This window comes from Protopterus annectens, chromosome 5.part1, assembly GCF_019279795.1.
Source record: "Protopterus annectens isolate FY-2018-M chromosome 5.part1, PAN1.0, whole genome shotgun sequence".
Taxonomy (NCBI): Eukaryota; Metazoa; Chordata; order Ceratodontiformes; family Protopteridae; genus Protopterus; species Protopterus annectens.
In genome coordinates, this window is record NC_056736.1 from 778,515,871 (window position 1) to 778,538,980 (window position 23,110).

General features: G+C 39.7%; 1 protein-coding gene across 1 annotated transcript in view; it reads right to left on the minus strand.

Annotated features, from left to right (window-relative positions):
- Positions 1–23,110, minus strand: part of LOC122803651 (cholecystokinin receptor-like) — a 1,370,554-nt gene that overhangs the window by 893,606 nt on the left and 453,838 nt on the right. The window lies entirely within an intron of this gene.

The window sequence follows — 23,110 nt, forward strand, 5'->3', positions numbered from 1 at the left end:
ACCTGCCCTTGATGATTCCAAACAGAGATGAATCTAGTATTTGGAGGTTCCCTATATCCTGACTGATTATGATAAGTTTTTCCATGACTTTTCTTATAAGGCTGGTCAGACTTATAGATCCGTAATTGTCTAGGCCTGTGGAAGGTCCTCTCTTATGCAGCGGAATGGCTGTAACTGTTCTTCATTCGCTCAGCATCTACGTTTTGGACTTCCAAACCACTAACCCAGACATGTGACTAAATGTTCCACTGACTGCAGGCTGCATGCTGTTATTGGCTCAGCGTTTGATGACACTATGTTACTATACTACAAGAGCTGAAGCATACAAGTACATCATCCATCAGTCTCAACTTGTGAGCATTGAAATCATAGCACTAAACTTTAAAAATCATAGTACCTGGTAAGAAAGAGGAGCACATTCTTACTTTCCCAATAAAAGGTCTTTGTATAAATTAGTCCCCATATAGTTATAGATAGAGACTCTTTGTATACTGTTGGTTTAGCTATTTATTAAGGTATGTACCCATAAACAGGTCTAACTTTATAAGAAACAACAATAAATCTAGGAAGAGCAAGGGTACAACTGATGCCCAAAGCATAGCATTATGCCTCCATCACAACCGTTGAAAGGTGTTAGAGACAGGTTTGAGTTAAATGCAAAGGGGATTAGCATCCCCACCCTCAGAAAAAAAACATTAACAACAGCTTACAGTGCAGACGACATCTACACTCTAGAGCCAGATAACATTGTGAACAAATTCTTGTCCTTTGACACCATGTAGCTACTAATCAGGAAATCATCCTACCTAGCACAATTAATACTAATTAATTACTCTAATGAATTACTCTAATTACTCTAATTAATGTTAATTAACCACTCTCAAAATGTCACACATCCATGATATTAGTCTACTGTCATAGTCATGTTCACAAGAGTGGAGAAGATCATTTTCCCCGTGCTGTGATTGCTACTTATTCTCTGGACAGTGCAGCTATTAGGGACATCATTTTCCATAATTGGAAAATTGTTGAAGTGTATGATATGCTCAGTCTCAGGAAGTAAAAGCAAGACATACTTATAGGAAGGGTATTAATTTCAAAAAATTAATGGAAAATAAGGTGAGGGGTACTACTGGTCATCATCATTTTCTTTCGGCTGTTCCCATTAGGGGTCACCACAGCGGATCATCCATTTCCATTTCTTCCTGTCCTCTGCATCTTGCTCTGTCACACCAACCACCTGCATCTCCTCTCTCACCACATCCATAAACCTTATCTTAGGCCTTCCACTTTTCCTGTTACCTGGTAGCTTCATCCTTCGCATCTTTTTCCCAATATACTCTGCATCCCTCCTCAGCACATGTCCAAACCAATGTAATCTTGCCTCTCTGGCTTTGACTCCAAACCTTCCAACCTGGGCTGACCCTCTAATATACTTATTCCTAATCCTGTCCACCCTCGTCACACCCAGTGCAAATCTTAACATCTTTACCTCTACCACATCCAGCACTAATTCGTGCCTTTTTGTCAATGCCACTGTCTCCAACCCATATAACATAGCTGGTCTCACTACCCTCTTGTAGATCTTACATTTCACTCTTACTGGTACTCGTCTGTCACAAATCACTCCTGACACTCTTCTCCACCCAGTCCACCCTGCCTGTACTCACTTCTTCACCTCTCTTCCACACTCACTATTACTCTGAACTATTGATCCCAAGTATTTAAACTCATCCACCTTCGCCACCTCTACTCCTTGCATCTTCACCATTCCTCTATCCTCCCTCTCATTCACACACATATAGGTTCATAGGTTCATAGGTTAGTACTAGGCTAATTGACCTTGCAAGCCATTTTAAGCCTAGCCAATTATCCCTTGTGAGACTCGAACCCTGCACCTTGTGCTTGTAAGGCAAACACCTTAACAATTAGGATATCCTCCCAACCCCAATATATTCTGTCTTAGTCTTGTTGACCTTCATTCCTCTTCTCTCTAGAGCATACCTCCATCTCTCCAGGGTCTCCTCCACCTGTTCCCTACTCTCACTACAGATCACAATGTCATCTGCAAACATCATAGTCCACAGGGACTACTGTCTGATCTCATCTGTCAACCTGTCCATCACCATTGCAAATAAGAAAGGGCTCAGAGCTGATCCTTGATGTAATCCTACCACCACCTTAAACGCATCCATCACTCCCACTGCAGACCTCACCACCCTCGTACATATCCTGTACCACTCTTACATACTTCTCTGACACTCCAAACTTCCTCATACAATACCACAACTCCTCTCTAGGCACCCTGTCATATGCTTTCTCTAAGTCTACAAAAACACAATGCAACTCCTTCTGACCTTCTCTATACTTTTCCATCAACACTCTCAGAGCAAACACTGCATCTGTAGTGCTCATTCCTGGCATGAAACCATACTGCTGGTCACTGATCATCACGTCCCTTCTTAACCTAGCTTCCACTACTCTTTCCCATAACTTCATGCTGTGACTGATCAATTTAATCCCTCTATAGTTACTACAGCTCTGCACATCACCCTTATTCTTAAAAATTGGTACCAAAACGCTTTTTCTCCATTTCTCAGGCATCCTCTAATTTTCCAAAATTTCATTAAACAATCTGGTTAAAAACTCCACTGCCATTTCACCTAAACACCTCCATGCTTCCACAGATATGTCATCTGGACCAACAGCCTTTCCATTCTTCATCCTCTTCATAGCTATCCTTACTTCCTCCTTGCTAATCCATTGCACTTCATGAGTCACTATCCCCACATCATCCAACCTTCTCTCCCTCTCATTCTCTTCATTCATTAACCCCTCAAAGTACTCTTTCCATCTGCTCAACACACTCTCCTCGCTTGTGAGTACGTTTCCCTCATTATCCTTTATCACCTTTACCTGCTGCACATCTTTACTAGCTCGGTCCCTCTGCCTAGCTAATCGGTACAGGTCCTTTTCTCCCTCCTTAGCGTCCAAACTTTCATACAACTCTTCATATGCCTTATCCTTAGCCTTTACCACCTCTCTCGTTGCCATGCACCTCATCTCCTTATACTCCTGTCTACTTTATTCATCTCTCTGGCAATCCCACTTCTTCTTTGCCAACCTCTTTCTCTGTATACTCTCCCGTACTTCCTCATTCCACCACCATGTCTCCTTGTCATCCTTCTTCTGTCCAGATGTCATACCAAGCACCTTTCTAGCTGTCTCCCTTACTAGCTCTGCTGTAGTTACCCAGCTATTTGGTAACTCTTCACTGCCACCCAGTGCCTGTCTTAACTCTTCCCTGAACTCCACTTCACAATCACCCTTTTTCAATTTCTACCATTTGATCCTTGGTGCTGCCCTCACACTCCTCCTCCTCTTCTTGATCACCAACGTCATTCTACAGAACACCATTCTATGCTGCCTAAATACACTTTCCCCAGTCACCACTTTACAGTCTCCAATCTCATTCAAACTCGCCCTCCTACATAAGATATTATCCACCTGTGTGCATCTTCCTCCCCTCTTGTATGTCACCCTATGCTCCTCCCTCTTGTTAAAATAAGTATTCACCACAGCCATGTCCATCCTTTTCGCAAAATCCACTACCATCTGACCTTCTGCATTCCTTTATTTAAGACCATACCTACCCATCACTTCCTCATACCCTCTGTTCCCTTCACCAACATGCCCATTGAAATCTTCTCCAATCACCACTCTCTCACCCTTGGGTACAGTCATCACCACTTCATCCAACTCACTCCAAAATTTTTCTTTCTTGTCCATCGCACACCCAAGTTGTGGAGCATATGCACTAACAACATTCATCATTACACCATCAATTTCCAGCTTCATAAACATCAGTCTATCCGACACTCTTTTCACCTCCAAAACACTCTTAGCATACTGTTCCTTCAGGATAACTCCTACACCTTTTCTCCTCCCATCCATACCATGATAAAACAATTTGAACCCACCTCCGATACACCTAGCCTTACTCCCCTTCCATCTGATCTCTTGCACACACAATATACCAACCTTCCTTCTGTCCATCATACCGGCTAGCTCTGGTACTAAAACAAAAAAGGGCACTTATAATTGCAGGAATTACAAGCAATGCTGTTTTAGAAAATAGGGGAAATATTTACATTAATGATAGTTGGATTACAGGAATGGTTGGATATTTTAATTGTGGAACCAAAGGGGTGGTCTGTGTGGCTACCTGTAAGTATTGTCCAGCATTTTACATTGGGAAAACAGAAAGTTATCTCAGAACCAGGATCTATGAACATGAGAAAGATGTTAAAACAAAAACATGTCTAATGCATTCTATAGACATATTAACAATTACTCAGAGCATGGATTTGTTTTCCAGGACCTTGAAAAAGTTGAGCCAAATGTGTGAGGGAGTCCCTGGAAAGAATTCCAAAAAATGTGAATGAAATTGTCAATTGATTACTGATGCTGAAAAAATGCCATGACTTAATGGCTATTCCTCTACTGTGAGTGTCCTTAAATTAAAATCATTGCAAGTATAGAGCTGTTTTAAATTACTTATTTTGTATTATATGTTAATTTTTTTAGATGCTTTTGCATTAGGTTTTAACAGTGTTTTACGAAAATGTTCCTGTCTCTTTAAAAAAGGTTCATATGACTTAATGGGGGCCTTTAAAAAAGGAAGTGTGACTAATTTGATTCTGATGAAGTCTGGTTTCTAAGACGACAGCCCTTAATCTATTTCTATGAAACCATGTTTTCAGTGGTAATCCTGCTATTCAGTTTGTTTATTTTGTGATTGTTTCTGTGATAGGTATGGTGCATCCTGCTTTTTCAGTCAAGTCATACTTTCCCAGACAAAAAAGACAAATACAAAATAAATATGTAATAACTAAAGGCATCTCATCCGGGTCAAAAAAGTTGTCATTCCTCCATATTCTGACCCAGTCAGACCAGTTATAGAACATAACGGTCCATTTTAGTACATGTTTATCCAAGCACATCATGCAACTGGAAAAACCCCAGAAGTTCCTAATTAAATCTTTCAACACTATAAACAACCTCAGTTACTTACAGAGGACTGAAGTTCAATACGGTATACTCCTGCGTGGTATTTATGCCTGGCTTTCCTAGCAATCTTACACCTTCACAAAATTAATGGCTCAACAAACACCCTATAAATCCCCATAAACAAATAAATGTACAGCAGGGAAAGATTTATTATTCAGCTCTTCCTCCAGCACTAGAATAATCCTCTCGTACATAAAAAACAGAGTGATAACGGAATGGGTGCCCATAAATTAATCACGGGCAGGAGATATCCTATGAGGGTGGCCATTAGCAGGGTGATTATGGTCCAAGGACTGACTCTGCCTGTAAGAATGTATGAATCCATTGCAGTGCTGAAATAGGTTGTCCAAGGATGCACAAAAGCAATGAGGTGAATTATCCTTTTTTTTTTTAATTTACATGACCTCCGGTATACTGTATCAATTAGATTAGTGATATGGAGGCTGACATGAGCTCAGGTGTACTGTATCAATTAGATTAGTGATATGGAGGCTGACATGAGCTCAGGTGTACTGTATCAATTAGATTAGTGATATGGAGGCTGACATGACCTCAGGTGTACTGTATCAATTAGATTAGTGATATGGAGGCTGACATGAGCTCAGGTGTACTGTATCAATTATATTAGTGATATGGAGGCTGACATGACCTCGGGTGTTCTACATCACTTAGATTAGTGATATGGAGGCTGACATGACCTCAGGTATACTGTATCAATTATATTAGTGATATGGAGGCTGACATGACCTCAGGTGCACTGTATCAATTAGATTAGTGATATGGAGGCTGACATGACCTCAGGTGCACTGTATCAATTAGATTAGTGATATGGAGGCTGACATGACCTCAGGTGTACTGCATCAATTAGATTAGTGATATGGAGGCTGACATGACCTCAGGTGTACTGTATCAATTAGATTAGTGATATGGAGGCTGACATGGCCTCAGGTGTACTACATCAATTAGATTAGTGATATGGAGGCTGGCAAGACCTCAGGTGTACTACATTAATTAGCTTAGTGATATGGAGGCTGACATGACCTCAGATATATTACATCAATTAGATTAGTGATATGGAGGCTGACATGACCTCAGGTGTACTACATCAATTAGATTAGTGATATGGAGACTGACATGACCTCATGTCTACTGTATCAATTAGATTAGTGATATGGAGGCTGATATGACCTCAGGTGTACTGTAGCTATTAGATTAGTGATATGGAGGCTGACATGACCTCAGGTGTACTGTATTAATTAGATTAGTGATATGGAGGCTGAGATGACCTCAGGTATACTGTATCAATTAGATTAGTGATATGGAGGCTGACATGACCTTGGGTATACTGTATCAATTAGATTAGTGATATGGAGGCTGACATGACCTCAAGTGCACTATATCAATTAGATTATTGATATGGAGGCTGACATGACCTCAAGTGTACTACATCAATTAGATTATTGATATGGATGCTGACATGACCTCAGGTGTCCTACATCACTTAGATTAGTGATATGGAGGCTGGCATGACCTCAGGTGTACTGTATCAATTAGATTAGTGATATGGAGGCTGACATGACCTCAGGTGTACTGTATCAATTAGATTAGTGATATGGAGGCTGACATGACCTCAGGTGTACTGTATCAATTAGATTATTGATATGGATGCTGACATGACCTCAGGTGTTCTACATCACTTAGATTAGTGATATGGAGGCTGGCATGACCTCAGGTGTACTGTATCAATTAGATTAGTGATAAGGAGGCTGAGACCCTACAATGGGGGGTGGGGATGGTTCATACCTGCCAGATCCCAAGTATCAGGTGCACATTTGTTCATGAAGATGAAAGCTTTCCAACACAGCCTTGCAACTTACCCTCATGTACTTTGCCTCTAGTGTGTTGAGAGAAATGTGAATAATTTCCTAATGCTTTTAGTTAACACTTCCAAATACTCAATATCTCTCAGACCTTAGCAGTTCACAACAAACATACCATCCAGCTTTGCTCAACTTCATGCTCAGTGGCCAATGGCATCATACAGACAGCTGTTCCTCATACCATGTTTATGATATTCATTTAGATATGCAAATATTGCTCTTAGTTATTACTATTGTACTGACAAATAATTTTAAAAGGAAAAGTACAAATTTCATGCAAAAATTGCATATGACATAGCTGGACGGGGCATGAAGGGCAACTGCCTTGGACACAAAGTGTCAGGAGCCCGACTGACCATCCATCATCCTGAAGTTGCATTCCAATCTGAGCAGTGTAGCACTCAGTGTGTGGTCTAAACTGCAGCAACTCCTTGCTACAGTGCAGCAAGCAGTTTGCTACATTTTAAAAGTAAAAGAAAATCTTCTTTTTTCTTAACTAAAACTTGAGCACTGGAGAGCCCCAAGCAGAGTATGCAGCAACTGCTTGCTACATTTTTTTAAAAGTAAAAGAAAATCTTTTTTTTTTTCTAACTAAAACCTGAGAGTCATAGGACTCTGTGCAGGCAGGGTATAAACTGTACCAAGGGTTTGTGGTTTTTATTTTTTTTTCTATTTTTTTTTTTATAGCAAGCAAGCAGTTTGCTACTATTTAAAAGAAGAAATTATTTTGTTTTTTTATTAAAGTATGAGGAAAAATGGTTGGGGGCAGAGCACAGAAACAGGACCTGAATAGTTGGGGTGGGGTGTGGGGAGTGTCATCCATCCAGCTTCCTGGCTGGTGTGCCAATAGAAGGAACAGACTTCTTTTTTTTCCCTCCTTACATGAAGAGCTGGGGGGAGGAGACACGTATTGGGTACTGTTGCATTGTCTCCTCTTCTACAGGCAGACTCAGACTGTCCTTTTTCATTGATGCAACCTTTTTTCTTTACCCATGCCGTATTGCGAAATCAGGGAGTCAAATGCTGCTAGGATGCTAGCAATGGGCTACCAAACCACTGCCAATAGCATACATACACAGTGTTTTCTCAACTTTATTAATGCCAGTTTTGCAAACTAGATAGCATCTTCTACCAGGGATTCCAGTCCTAATTCATTACCTTTCCATACTTCATGTACTAGAAAACCCTCTTTTGGATTTGCATTGGGATACTGCTACTACCAGTAACTATGAAATTGACAGATCTCAGCCTGAATTTATACAATGTTACAGGGACCTTGAAAATAAATTGTATAAATACAAAAGGTTGCAATGGCAGTATCTGCATTTACAAGCCTCATTATAACATAAGGTGATTCCGAAGGCTTGCGTAGTCTGAATATGCCAAGCTACGGAGACCAATATCCTGAACTTCTTCGTAGATGGCAAGAATTAAATCTGCTATTTAGCACTGGTTACCTACAACTTCTAATTAATTTTTTTGCTCCTATGGAACGTGATTTAAAAAATTAAGTGATTCAAATTGAGAATGATATTGTCAATCGCTTTTCCGTTAATGTAGTGGGTGACAAATTGGAATACTTACAAGAAAATATCTTGTCTTTTGACAAGAGTCTACAACTACAAAAATTAAGAAGTTGCAGAGAGATTTAAAAGATTTCTAAACCCATAATATCTTTTCCTGGCCGAAAGAGCAGTCAGGAACAGCTGCTACAGAATCAGTGAATTACACACGTAATTCAGCTGCCAAGAGCGTGCATGTAAAGGGTGGAGCTCTGACTCCAACGTGCATTCCTACAGTTGCCACCATATCAGCGATTGAACAGCCACTATCTGGCAATGCTGAAAACACACTTCAAATGGAATTAGGCACTAATATACCAAGCACCTGAGAAGCTAGTACAAGTGCTTTGTCTAGCACTAGTACGACAGTATTGTCTGCCATAACATTGCAAGATCCTGGTACTACAAATGATAGTGCCCTTTTTTTAGACAACAAATGAACTGTGGATTTCTCATTAATAAACTCACTACCTATCAGAAGCAGATCGAGGAGCGTAGTAAGGAAGGACAAGATACAGAGGAACAACAGTGTGGAAAGGAATACTCCAACCATGAAAAAGCGTCGTTTTTAAACCAAGGTTTTGTTTTTAATCTTTCTTCTTTTAACTTAACAGTAGAACACATTCAGCTCCTTAATAAGGGTTTGTCATTTATTCCGGCCAGAAAAGCTGAGCATGCTGAAATGCTTAAAGATCTGAGACTGCTAGGTAGAAAATTGACATTACGAAGTCTATTTAATGACAACGCAAATAGTACTTCCAATTTTAAGCTATCTAGTATGTTTGTCCCGGTTACAAACCCTGTTGTACAAACTTTTATTGATGTTTGTGAATCTCAGTTCAGGGCATCATTTGAAAATGGCACTAAGGCTAGTTTTTGCAATTGTCTGAACAAGACATTAATGCTCTTTGTGAACTAAAAGATATGCAGTCTGTTGATATAAAACCTGCAGCCAAGGGCAGTGGGATTGTTGTTTTTGACAAGGAGTTATATTTACGTCAAATGGAAGTGTTAATGCATGATACGGTGACTTACTGTTGTATTTCTAAACAAATTGTTGATGGAATTATAGAAAAAGTTTCTTTTCTTGTTTTTGACCTTCTAATGACAGGTTTAATTGATGAAGACTTGTTTAAGTATTTTAACACACCTAACTCCACTATTCCTAGAATATATGGCCTGCCAAAGGTACATAAAAACAAGCTCCTTGCACCCATGAGACCAATAGTCTCCGGTGGTGGCTGGTGCACTGAAGCACTATCAATCTATGTGGAGAACACACTACACCCTTTTTTGGAAGACTGTTATACCATTTTCAAGGATACAGAACATTTTTTGGAAAGATTACACAATAGAATTTCTACTGTAGATAGAGATTACATGGTTGCTATCTTAGATATAGAGTCTCTTTTTACCTCTATCCCTAATGAATGGGGTATAGATATGATCCGGGCTTTCCTTAGTTTGCACAAATGTCTTAATGATGACCATATAGGACTCATATGTATTCTATTAGAAATTATTCTATAAAATAATGTTATTCTTTTTGAAAATTATTATTTCCAGAAGGTTGGCTTGGCTATGGGCACTGCTTGTGCAAATAGCTATGCCAACCTAGCTTTAACACAATTAGAACAGAAAACTATTCTATCAGCAAACATTGATTTAAGTAACCGTATTTTATGGTATGTCCGTTTTGGGACAATATTTTTATGCTATGGAAAAGTGATGCCACTGAACTTGAAAAACTGGTTGAATATATGAATAATGCTACTGGATTCCTAAAGTTTAGTTACAAATGTTCTCGGAGTGAAATTGAGTTCTTAGATGTCCTTCTCAAGAGGTCTGACTTGAATAAGGTCAGTAGTGGTATATATAAAAAACCCACAAGAAAAAATGCTCTACTACATAAAAATAGCATGCACCCTAGGCATGTTCCCTGTAACATGTTAAAAGGGCATGTTTATAGGGTGATCAGACTTCATAACAATGATCTAGAGGCAGAAAATGTCTTACGCGTACTTAAACAGGAGTTTTTGCAAAGAGGGTACTCTGTGAAAGAGATAGATACTGTAATAGATGAAGCTTGGACTCATAGGAGTGATAGATTTAAACCCTACTTTAGGGATGTAGAGAATGATGTACAGAATTGTCATGGTAGTGATGTCAGTTCTAATGATTTCAGAATTATTTTTCAGTTTTTGAGTGACATCAATGTGTATTGTGATATTAGAAAAATAAATTGGCATATTTTACAAGTGATTCCTGAGCTAAGGAATAAGATTAGCACTGTTCCTGCTTTTTCCTTTAGGAATAATAAGTCACTTAAACAGCATCTATGCAATAAAAATATTGTAAGGAGATCATATGAGGTTAGGCACTTTTCCTTGCAGAAGATGTTCTGCCTGTCCTTATATTTTTTCTAATGTCTCATATACACACCCTACTACGAATGTCACTATACATATTAATTATTATGATGATTGTCATACTTCTAATATAGTATATTTTGCTTACTGCCAGCAGTGTCATGTCTTTTATGTAGGGAAAACCAAAAGGCTTTTTGCAGGACAGAATATTAGAACATAATAGGGATATTCAAAATCAGAAAAAGAATAATGCTTTAGCAAATCATGTCATGGCAATTGATCCCTCACATAAATTTAGTTTTTTTTTTTATTCAAGTAATTGATTCTAGTCCCCGTGGGGGAGACATTGAAACTACAGTAGAAGCAGCTGAACAAAAATTAATACTTTTATTAGATGCAGAGAGACCTCCAGGCCTGAATGGCGTTTTTTCTGTTAAGCCTTTTCTAAAACTAAGGAGGCTTAAACATTGATTTTTATATTTATACATTTTATGTGTAGTAAATGAATACATACATATATATTTTTTAATATATATGTTTCTATGTTGTACTGTATGTACTTTTTAAAGATGCTTTTACTTCTGTCTTTTTAAGATTTTTAGGTCTTATTTGATTGTATCAGCTGATTAATTAATAACAATTGACAACTAACACTATATATGGATGCTGTGTTTTTTCTAAGTTTGTCTGATGAAGCCACAGTTTTTGTGAAAGCACTTACTCTGTTTGTTGTCTTATTCAATTAAAGTCAGTGTCTGTGTAAGTTGGGTGCATTTGTTTTTCTTTTATTACTAATTCGGTACCTATCTGATTCTGCTCCATTCCTAAAACATCTCCCACAAGATCAAATCAGACCTTCAGACCATCACATTTTCCACAAGAATGCAACCCAAGACTAGAACCAGCAACTCCACTGCATTGAGGGATTTCTCAAAGCCCAGTCTCCTAGCACTCTCAGATGACCTAAAGAAATTAGACGCTATTCTTCAGATGGTCCTACTCTTGAAACCAGTTGCTTATATCATTGACTTTTACTCTTACTTGACTTCCTGTCTTGAACTTTCATCTTTTGAAAGTATGACAACAAATTTCAGAGTAAGTCCATATGGTAGAAACCTACCATCAACCAACTCTACAATAAAATAAAACGGAAAAATAAACTCCTGGATCTAAGGAATAAATTTAATACCCACCATTCTGACAGTAACCTCACTAGGGTGTGCAATGAACTCAGGAGTAAAATCAAATGTTGCTAAGTCTTTAGTGAACTAAATATTGCCACCTCATTCAGTGATAATCATAACCCTTATTTAACTGCATTACAAATCTTTAAATTGATAATACTAAATCAAGCTGATCTCTAATGGTACAAACTTTGCAGATTTAAAACACATCAGCAATATGCTAGAAGACACAAAATTGTGATAGTTAGTACAAAGGATTAAGCCTCTGTCTTGTTAATAGGATACTTCCTTTGGCACATTTTGATTTCCACAGTCTGCCTGCTATGTGACCTTGAGCAAGTCGCTTAACCAGGTACTGCTTTCTGGTAACTGGTAATCTGGGCTAGGCTGGTCAATGGTCCTCTGGACTGCATGCCTAGTAATTATCTATGAACTTATACTCACTGAAGAATTTAGGTCCATCTTCCCCTCACTCTCTCTCCCCTGCTTATCCTCCGTTTCTAAACTGTCTCTGCCACTCCAAAAGTTACTTCAGAATAGGTCTTAACTTCTCTCTCCAAAACCAAAAACATTATTTTTTTATTTTATTTAAAATGTGTTTACCAGAAGAGTCCAAATGGAACAAAGCCAATTTTCAGCAGAGGCCTGGGGAGAAGCACTCCAGATGCATGTCTTTGAAACGTGGGAGGAAATCGGAGCACATGGAGGAAACCCAAATGAACACAAGGAGGACATGCAGACTCTACACTGAAGGCACTCCAGCCGAGAATCGAACCAGAGAACCCCTTGCTGTGAGGCAACAATGCTACTACTGCACCACTGCAGTGTCCATTAGCTCCTTGGAACTCAACAATGTAGCAGACTGTCCCCTGGTCAGCACTAATCACAGCCTCACTGCGCACTTTGTAAACATTTTTTAACTGCAGTTACCCACTCCACTGGAGCAGAGTGATAACTACAGCCCAGGTGACCCAGGTTTGATTACAGGGTTAGGCACTTTATGAAGCAGCAGGGAGAGGTGGGAGTTACCATCTCTTGGAGAGGGAGTAATGTGGGCATTTGTTGTGAAAAACCCTGCAGGAAGCTGGAGAGGTCACAAGTAAGAGGAGTGGTGCAAAGAAGAGATGAGGGTGGACAATGGCTGTGCTACTGTGAAGTCGGTGTGATATGCTGCAACTTCACCCATTGCACAGTCTCCCCTGAGGACATAACCACATCTTTCCATGGGATGGGTAAGAAGGCATAAATGAACCCCCCCCCCCAAAAAAATGGATGTGGATGGCCAAGGCCTCCATGCCCTTAGGATCCACAACCAGCCCCCAGTAGATTACAGAAGTTAATCCAAGGAACCAGTAGGCCTAGCATGGATATGAGGCACTCAGTAGTAGTGCCATGAGCATTATGTAGGGAAAATGACCAATAAAAAACATTTTTAACCTTGGTCTCTCGTCTTGTGACCTGGCTGAGGCTTAGAGGAGAGCCATACTACTCCCACACAAGAATAAAACAGAACACAGACAGTAACGCTATCCAGTGAATTCAAAAGTAAAAAAAAACAGAACAGTTAATAAATTAAGTTTATTCACTATAAACGAAGCTTAAAAGCTTCCTTTATAGTGAATAAATTTAATTTGCTTATTTACTGCTCATACTCCCACACAAAGGTGACCATCACTTACCCAATGTACTAAATAATGGAGCACATTAGAATGGTTCTCATAAATAAAGAGATATGCAGGTTGCAAACCTTCAATCTCAACAAATTTGGCTTTACAGTTCCTGTCTAGTGAACCTGATGGACTTCTTTGAGAGGGTAACTGGAGCATTGGGGAATGGTGAATTGGTATAACCACCTGCCTTGATCTGGCAAAGACCTTTGGAACTATCCGACAGACTCAAATTATAAATAAGCTTACTCACTTAAATATCAGCCTCTTTGTAATCTGCTGGCTTGCCCACTGGCTTACAGACATAAACCATTCAGTGATGGCTGGTGGCATGATTTTTTTCTAAAAGGCTAGTCACCATTGGCATACCTCAACCTTCTAAGTGGGGTGTCCATTCATCTTCAACACAGACTTCTATGATTACTAGGCTAACCTTAACGGTATTTTGGCTAACAAAGGTTTAAGATGACTGCAAACTCAGTGCTGTCACAGTTCTCACAAACTCTCCAACTGATATCCATATCTGCCACGAACATCTAAACAATACTAATTTCTGATGCCATACCAGCACAAAAACTCAAATCTAGTATACCATTTTTACGGGAAAGAACATCACTGCACCTACTACATTGATAACACCACCCTCAGAGTTGATACAGCCATAAAAGACCAAGGCATATTTAGACAAAAAGCTTTAATGGGTCTATAATCAGTTATCAAACGGAAAAAGCACCGAACGGTACGTGTTATTGAACATGCTGTTCATTGAGCCATTCGTGTGAGATTGCATAATGGTAGGGATCAGAAAATTTGCCCTTTCCTCACTGTAGTGTAGTCTCGGAGTTTATATATATAATTAGCAGGGGGGGCACCCCCCCCCCACATGAGGAATTTCGCTGAATGGCATTTTCGATATAATGCCATTCAGCGATTTTTCCATTCAGTAACTGAACACAGACCCTGCATTAACTACTTTTAGGAAATCCTTCTTCCTAGCGCAACCGTTTATTAAAGATATATCCTACAGATACAAGGAAGTTATAATTTCCTCCCTGCTCCACCACAATCAGGCATACAATACAATTTAATGCCCTTTTTACCTTGTGCATATTCAAACACATTATTCTATCGAAAACTCCAAGGATTCTTAACAAAGATAAATCTCGGGTATGTCCTTCTTAAGTTACTCTGAGAGACTAAAATCACTTTGTCTTTTCTCCATCTTTTATAGATTCCTGCATAGGAATTGCTGCTCAGCCTTTAAGACTATGAAGAATCCTATCCTGTTTGACTTATTACATACGCTTAAAAGGTGGTACCACCTAGACCCGATCCAGTAGCCTAAATCTGAATCAAAATATTAACAGAACATGAACGGCGGCATAGATAGCTCTCCAAAATGATCCCCTACCTATGAAATAACTCCTAGTTTATGTCAAATAATGTACCTCTGTACCTCTCTATAAAGCAAATACTGATGTGCAGATAGGGATATGCAAGTTCACCCCCAGGATGTCCATCCATTGTTTTTCTCTTATGGATAGAGGGAACACATAAATGAGACTTGCAGTAGATAGGATGTTAATGGTCTATTGGTTTAATTGTCTAGTATGAACCTATGAACCTACAAATAAATATACTGGTGAAAAATATAAATAAAGTAAGTAAATGACTTAAATACTGATATCTTGGGATGGTGGGGACAGAATAAGTTGAATAATCCTCACCGGGGAATCTGAATGTCAACATACAGCACTCACGAGCAAAAAGAAAAATATATAAACAAGTGCAAAGTGGTCTGTATGGGGTGCACAACATGACTTACGGACATAAATATGATTGCATGAGATGTTAAAGGAAAATAATGTACTTTCCACTGCAGAGAGAGGAAACTGTTAATACAGAAGTCTTCAAGTCACAGAAAGCTAAATAAAAACTAAAACGCAAAGGGTTGTTAGGAATGAAACCCCAAAAAGTCAGTAGAGTAGCACAAGATAAAATGGGGCTTGTAAATAAGATGGAAAGAAAATGATTCCCCCGTAAAGTTGAAGGCATATCCAAACTAATCCTTTTAAATTAAAACTAAAGAACAAAGAGGCATAACAAAATTGAGTGCAAGGCTGCAGCCTTGAAAATAAGCGCACAAGAAAGTTGGACGTCAGTGGGAGGGTCACCTTCATCAGGGGAGGGTCACCTTCATCAGGGGAGGGCCACCTTCATCAGTAGTAAATTTGGTGCAAACATCACAATAATGATGTTTTATGATTACCTACTTTGACCCAATACTTAATTTAAGTAAAGAAAAAGGGCAAAGATGTTCAGAGATTTCATTAACACTTTGGTTTATGGTTGAAGGAGAAACTCCAGAGACATTTCTAGCTGCGTAGGTGAGCCTGTATTACTTTCAAAGGAATGAATCTGATTGTGCAGTGTTCAAGTGAAGGATGGTTTTGGAATGTACCTGAAGGAAAACAGGCTGTGGATTATAAAATGGCGATAAGAGTTGCAAGTGGCAGGACTGCTCTTTGAGTAGTAGAACAGGTTGTAGACTGAGAAAGTATTGAGACTGGTTGGCAGTGGGAAGGTGCCAGAACTGGTTATGACATCTGTAGGAATGGAATTGGAAATGCAATCAACAAGGGCATGGACTGGATTAGAACTTTCAATGAGGCAGAACTGGTTGAGGAGTGTGTAGGTAGTGAAACTAAGTATGAAGGAAGGAGGGAGTGAGACTGATTGAAGAGAGCAGGGAGTGAGACTAAATGTAGAATGAAAAGGTAATGCAGCTGACTGCGGCACAAGCAGGTGGAAAGATGAGTTCAGGAGTAAACAGGGGGACTGGCTGTGGAATGAGCATGGAGCAAGACTGACAGTGGAGAGAGAGTAGGGAGTGTGCCTGTCTGTGAAATGGGTAGGAAGCAGCTCCGGCTATGGACTGAGAAGAGTATGAATCCAGCTACTGACAGAGAAGGGAATGAGACTGACTTTAAGTAAGGAAGAAGTGAGTCTGATTTTGAAGTGAGCAAAGAGACTGTCTCAGGAGTTTGGGAATAACACCAGCTGAGGAGTGGACTAAGACTGGGACTGGTTATGAAGTGAGTGAGAGTAGAACTACTTGAAAAATGACACTGTTACAAAAGACCTGGACAAGTTTGTGGAAAATAAGTTCTTGTTTGACCACTATGATGAGGTTAGATGTGGAGCTATCACAGGATAAATCTTTTTTGTATTATGGGCAGATGAAAAGACTGATTGTGGAGTGGGCAGGAAAGGGGTTCTTTTTATGAAGTGGAAAAGTGGTCGGACTTGCTGTGGACCGTATAGAGGTTGTAAGTGGTAGTGTAGCAGGTATGGATGGAGACTAGTTGTGGAAGTTAAAAAGGTATTGTCGTTTATACAGTGAGACTGTGGTAGGACTGGCCGTACAGTTTGTGGAAGGAGGGACATGTTATGAAATGCATGAGGTGGGACTGGCCATGCAGTTTGCAGAGGAGGGACAAGTAATTGAATGCACATGGGAAGAACTGTTTATTAAAACTGTAGTTTGTGGAATGGTTGAGAAATGGGCAGTGGGAGTCTACTCACTGCAGTGTTTGCAGGTGGTAATGAGTTTACAGCCTGCTGGGCAGAACTGCCTTGTGGAATGATAGGAAGTGAGACTAGATATGCAGTAAGCAAGTGGGAGTAATTACTGACTGAGAAAGTGGAAGGGCTAGTTACTGAGTGGACAGAGAAGGAAGTAGCTGTGCAAAGGGCAGGAGTTTGGTTCGGTATGTAATGGGCATGTGGTGGGACTGGTTGTAGAATATGCAGTAGAAGAAAGTAGTTGTGCAATGCAAATGGTGTGGGACTGGTTATGAAATTTATAGGGAGAGTGACTGGTTGTTGAATGGGCAATACCATGAGCTGGTGCGAAGAAGACTGCAGCAAGAAAAGGCACGATCACTTCCTTCCTTTTTCTGGCTGTGTTCCCACCTTCAGAAGAACTATTGCTTTGTATAAAGTGCTCATTAACTAGATAATATTCACAGTCCCAGACCAGTGGATTACTGTTTGCTAATGGAAACTCATCTTAGAGTGGTACAGCAGGTAGTATTGTTGTTGTCTCACAGTAAAAGGTTCACTGGTTTGATTTTAGGTTGAGGTGCCTTCTGTGCAGAATCTGCATGCCCGCCCCGTGTTCGCATGTTTTTTTTCTGGATGCTCTGGTTTCCTCCTACACTTCAAAGACATACTGAAGGTGGTCTGTACACCCCTAAACTGGCCATAGGCGTGAGTGTGCATGTGTATGTGGGTTATGGAAAAGCAACCACAGCAGAGCTAATCACCCAGCGTTGTGAGCATTGGCGCTAGATGATTGCCACTGTTAAAGTGACACCCCTACCCCATGTGTAAAAATGGGAAAAAGGAGTTGTGGCTGGATGGATATAATGATAAGGGTGCAAAACAGCATTTTAGTCATCAGTAAAGTCACAATGATTTGAGGCAAAGTAACTCATTCAATTGTGGTCTATTTATAAATGCAAACAGTAACAATGTCATGTGTTAAAAACAGTGGCCAAGGCTTGTCAAACCATAACTGCTGCTATTTTAACAAGCATATTTTTCTACCAGAGTGAAGTTAAACTGATGTTTGAAGCATCATACACTTTGTCCACCACAATCCCCCCTACATAACCCCTTAACATGCTACCTGTGTAAATATCCCACTTGGTATGCTATTAATGGTGCTGTGTAACATCCACAGTGCCAGACCGCTGTATCAAGAATTCACTTTCACTTGAACGTTCACTCTTTCTTTATAAAGAAGAGCTGTTTTTATGTGTCATTGTGTATCTATTTGACAGATCTGCTTTTTTCTCAGTATATTGTTCATAGGATTGAAAGTCGTTGTCAGAGGTAACTAAACTTATGAAGAAAGCAGAAATAGAAAGTAATTTGCATTTGAATATGTGTCATTTTCTTCCAAGATGCAGCACTATACAATCTGAATCAGACTTCTAATCTAAATGCACTGATAGCGCTGTGAACTGTAATGCTCAGTAGGTATTTTCAAGTACATTTGCAGTTAATTTCATGTTCATTTGAAAACCAAATACTACAGGTGAGATGCAGCATCTTGTTTGCAACAGGGTCCCACTTTGCTTACCATTTACAGACCGTGGTAGGATAAATGGTTCCTCACAGAGTATCTAGCACATGGGATTTCAGCCTGCTTTTTTCCAGTTCTTAAATTATTGTAATAAAGCAAAACTGCTGTCTGCTCTACTTTGAGGATTTTTTTCCAATAAGCTTACATTTTGGGGAAAAAATGCTTTCAGAACGCAAATGGTGTCAGGAACAGGGTTTGAACTTCATCTGATTCCTTTTACTGTGTTTAGGGGTGAGATTAGGTGAGTGAAGTCAGTGAAGGTGTCTTAGTCAGTCATGCTATACACATCATAACCCTTACTTGTTACAAAAAAGCAACCAAGGGCAATGCAGTGACCCATCATTGATGTCTCCAGCTTGCAGGTCCAAGACTAGGAGTTGATATTCGTGTCTGGTGACCAACTATGTGCAGTTTGCATGCTCAGTTTGTGTATACAGGGTTTTTCTGTGGGTATTCTCACCTCCCAAAATCATGCTGGTCGACTGAGCACTGTAAAGTGCCCATATACCTTTGACCTTGATGCTAGGCCTGGCTACAACTGGTCCTTGATGACCACTTCATTTACCTGGTTAACACAATAAAATAATGAAACACTCAAGATAAACATTAAAGTGCATGAAAATCTTAATGTGCCTCTGGTTATGGATTTTTAAAGTCAGCTTGGTAATACTGCAGATTATGCAATAAGTGATTCTAAACTCAGGTATTGTATGTCCCTTTTTTACTTTTTGATTTATTTATTTATTTACTGGGAAAGTCCAACTGAGCCGAGTAGACACATATTCCGTGGAGGCAAGCTCCATTAGCACAGTGATGGAAACAAGAGTATTACATAATATACACGTGCAAGCATAGATTAAATCAATAGCAATACAAATTATAGGCATGACTGCACCAGGCAGACCCTAAGATGCATTACGTGGCATACATTTTGCAAACAGTGGCAGATAAACTTTCATGTATAATAGGGAAGAAAACTATCAAGAAGAGAAACATTAGAGCCTAAAACTTGAAGCTGATTACATACTGTTGTAAAACCTAGAGATAAACTGGGTAAGAGAAGTTAGGTTGGGTATTGGAAAAAGAGAAAGACAAAGGTTACTAAACAAAAGGAAAAAGAAAAGGGCTTGGAAGAGTAAGAAAACGGTACGTGAGAGTAAATGGACTCATCCAGGGTTAGAACAATGGCAGAGCCGGTTGTTGCTGAGGTGTTCCTTAAGTCGTAGCTTAAAGCTGGAGGTGTTGATAATTGCCAAAATCTTCCGTTTAATATACAAAACACACAGAACAAGTAAGCGCTTTCACGATCACACTGACCGCTTCATCAGACTGAATGCATCAAGCATAGCAAGTTCCTTATAAGCACATACTCAATTAATCACAATTAATCAATTATACAATTAATAAAATCATCTTAAGCATATACAAATCTTTTTAAAATTCGTATAAAAATATATGAATCAATATTCATATTCATTTATAACTAATAATAAGTACATTTAACTAATATCACTCTTCTACCAAATTTAATGTTTAAGTGTTCTAGCCTTTAAAAAAGGCTTAAGTGACACTGTCTCATTAATCCCCGGTAGTGTGTGGGCATTAAACTTCAGAATCCATTTCTGCTCTGCTAACTACGTTCTGTTTTTGATGTCCCCCCCCCCTCTTAAACCTTCATCTAAAATTTCCAATACAAAAAACTTAAAACAGTGTAACAACCCCTTTGCCTCAATGTGTTTAGCTAAGGCACTGGTTTCCTTCCTATTCTGGATATCCCTGATATATTCCTGAATGCGTTCTTTTAGCATTCTGTTGGTCTTCCCAATGTAATAGGCCTTACAGATTACACAGAATGCAAAATAAACTATGTTCCTAGTTCTACAGTCAGTATAAGACTTAGCATGTATCTTAAAATGCACAAATAGATGCACAAATGTAGTACAGGAGTAAATATATTTACAAGCAGTACAGTTCCTACAAACATATGTACCCTTCCTCTGGGATAGGTTATTAAGTCTACTGTCTGAAGTTCTATAACAAAGCTGACGTTTTACCTAATGAGGTAGTTTCCTATAGTAGCTGAAGTCACAAAAGGTACTATTACACATTTATTAGCATTGTGTTTTAAGCCTCAGCTTTGGCACCAGTCATGTATTGGTCTTAGCTTTCAAGAAGTAAATGCCAAAAAATAGCATACTCAGTACAGAGACCTGAGGGACCCACTAGTGACTGGCCTCTTTGTGGAGGTGGCTTCCCCTATCATAACTTCCTGGGTCTTACCTGAGAGCCAGCTGGCTATCCAGTGCATAACACAGGGGTCTATGCTTAATTCTGTCAGTTCGTTTACAATGTCTGAGTGGTGTATTGTGTCAGATTCTTTAGCTAGGACAAGGTAGGTAGAATGCACCATTTTTCCCTGATCCACTGCCTTGGTGACCTCTTCAAAAATGTCCACTAGTCCACCAGATTGAGTAGGCATGATCTGCCCTTGACGAAGCCAAACTGGGTTGTATCCAGTGTTTGAAGGTTTCTTATGTCATTATTAATCATATCAGTGATAATTCTTTCCATGGCTTTGCATATGAGACTAGTCAGACTTACAGATCTGTAGTTCCTGGTATCCATTGATGGACCACCCTTGTGCAGAGGGATGATCGTGGCAGTCCTCCACTTGTGTGGCACAGAGTCTGTTTGAAGGCTATGGTTAAACAGTAACTTCAGTGGAACTGATAAGTTGTGTTTCAGGTTATATAGGAGGCATCCAGGGATGTTATCTGGGAGCAGTAATGCGGGGTTCTTGGCCTTAGAGAGCACGTGTAGGACCTGCTCCCTTGTGATATTTGGATAGGGGGGACTGTTTGATGGTATTACCTGGGGGGCAGAAGGTGGAGAGGAAGGGATGAAATTTGAGTTGAATTTGTCACTCAGCAGGTTAGCTAAATTTTCTGGCTCTGTGTAAATGGCTGCATTTACAATGAGTTCTGAACACTGTTGTGTACTGCCTTTGAAGTTTTGGGTATAGCTAAAGAAATCCTTGTGGTTGCTGTTGGCTTGGGAGGCTATTTTTACCCCAAAGTTCACCTTGGTAACTTTAATATGCCCTCTTACCTGTTTATATACCTTGAAGAGAGTTTCTGTTTTGTTGGGCACTGGCCTCCTTAATTTTTGCTATGACTCTTTTTCTTTTGTTGTACGACCTGCTAATCTTATGATTCCACCAGTGTGGTTTGTTTTTTGTTTGTTTTGGACTTACTTCTGGTAGGCACAGCTGTCTCTGTGCAAACTATTCACATGGTTGCACAGGGTTTCTGTGAATAGTTCTGCAGAAGCTGCTGTGCTTTTGGGTTTGGAGGGGGTTTACATTTTGAAAGGTTATCGCTTAATGATAGATAGTTAGCCTTGGAGTAGTTCCCAGTGGTTACAGAGTTTGCTGCGATTACAGAAGATTTTTTTACAAAGGTAGTGGCTTTATGGTCTGACCTTACCAGGGACAAAACTACACTGGGGGAGTATATTATTCTTCCATATTTATGAGCACCAGATCCAGTACATCTCATCTGCAACCCTAATAGACATACGGACTAGCTGGTCTAGGGAGTTTGTAGTTACAAAGTCCAAAAACCTCTGGGCCTGCAAATTAGGGGCCGTTTAAAACTGTCAGTTAGTAGAGGGATAGTTGAGCTCACCCATGAGTATGGCATCAGGTTGAGTCACTGCAAGTAGGTCTAGTTATGAGCTACGGGATTCTTGAGACATAGAGGACAGATGCTAGGTACATACTAGCCCAGGGCACATAGTCCGAGAGATCCATAATGTCTCTGTCCATATAGTCGAGGGAGGTACGTCTCAGGTCAGTCCGAGAGCTCCATAATGTTTCTGTCCATATAGTCCAGGGAGATACGTCTAAGGTCTCTTACACTCACATGTACCATAACTGAGTTATACTAGTACCTGAGGTTCAAGGACCTGAGTATATGTGTAACACAGAGGAATCTGGCTCCTGATAGGCAACTAACCATGATTTTCTCCTTGTTCAGCCTGGTGTGTGGGACATCAGTATGTCTATAATGGAGTCCACTTTGAACAGTGTGTTGGTTTGCCTTGTGGGCTTTGAGACTGAGGCTTCATGGAGTGAAGTTGTACGTGTTTCGATGGGTGATATTTCTGTCAAGTGTTTAGGATAAATGTTTCAGTGGAATGTCTTTTAGGCCTTTGGGATTTAGGAA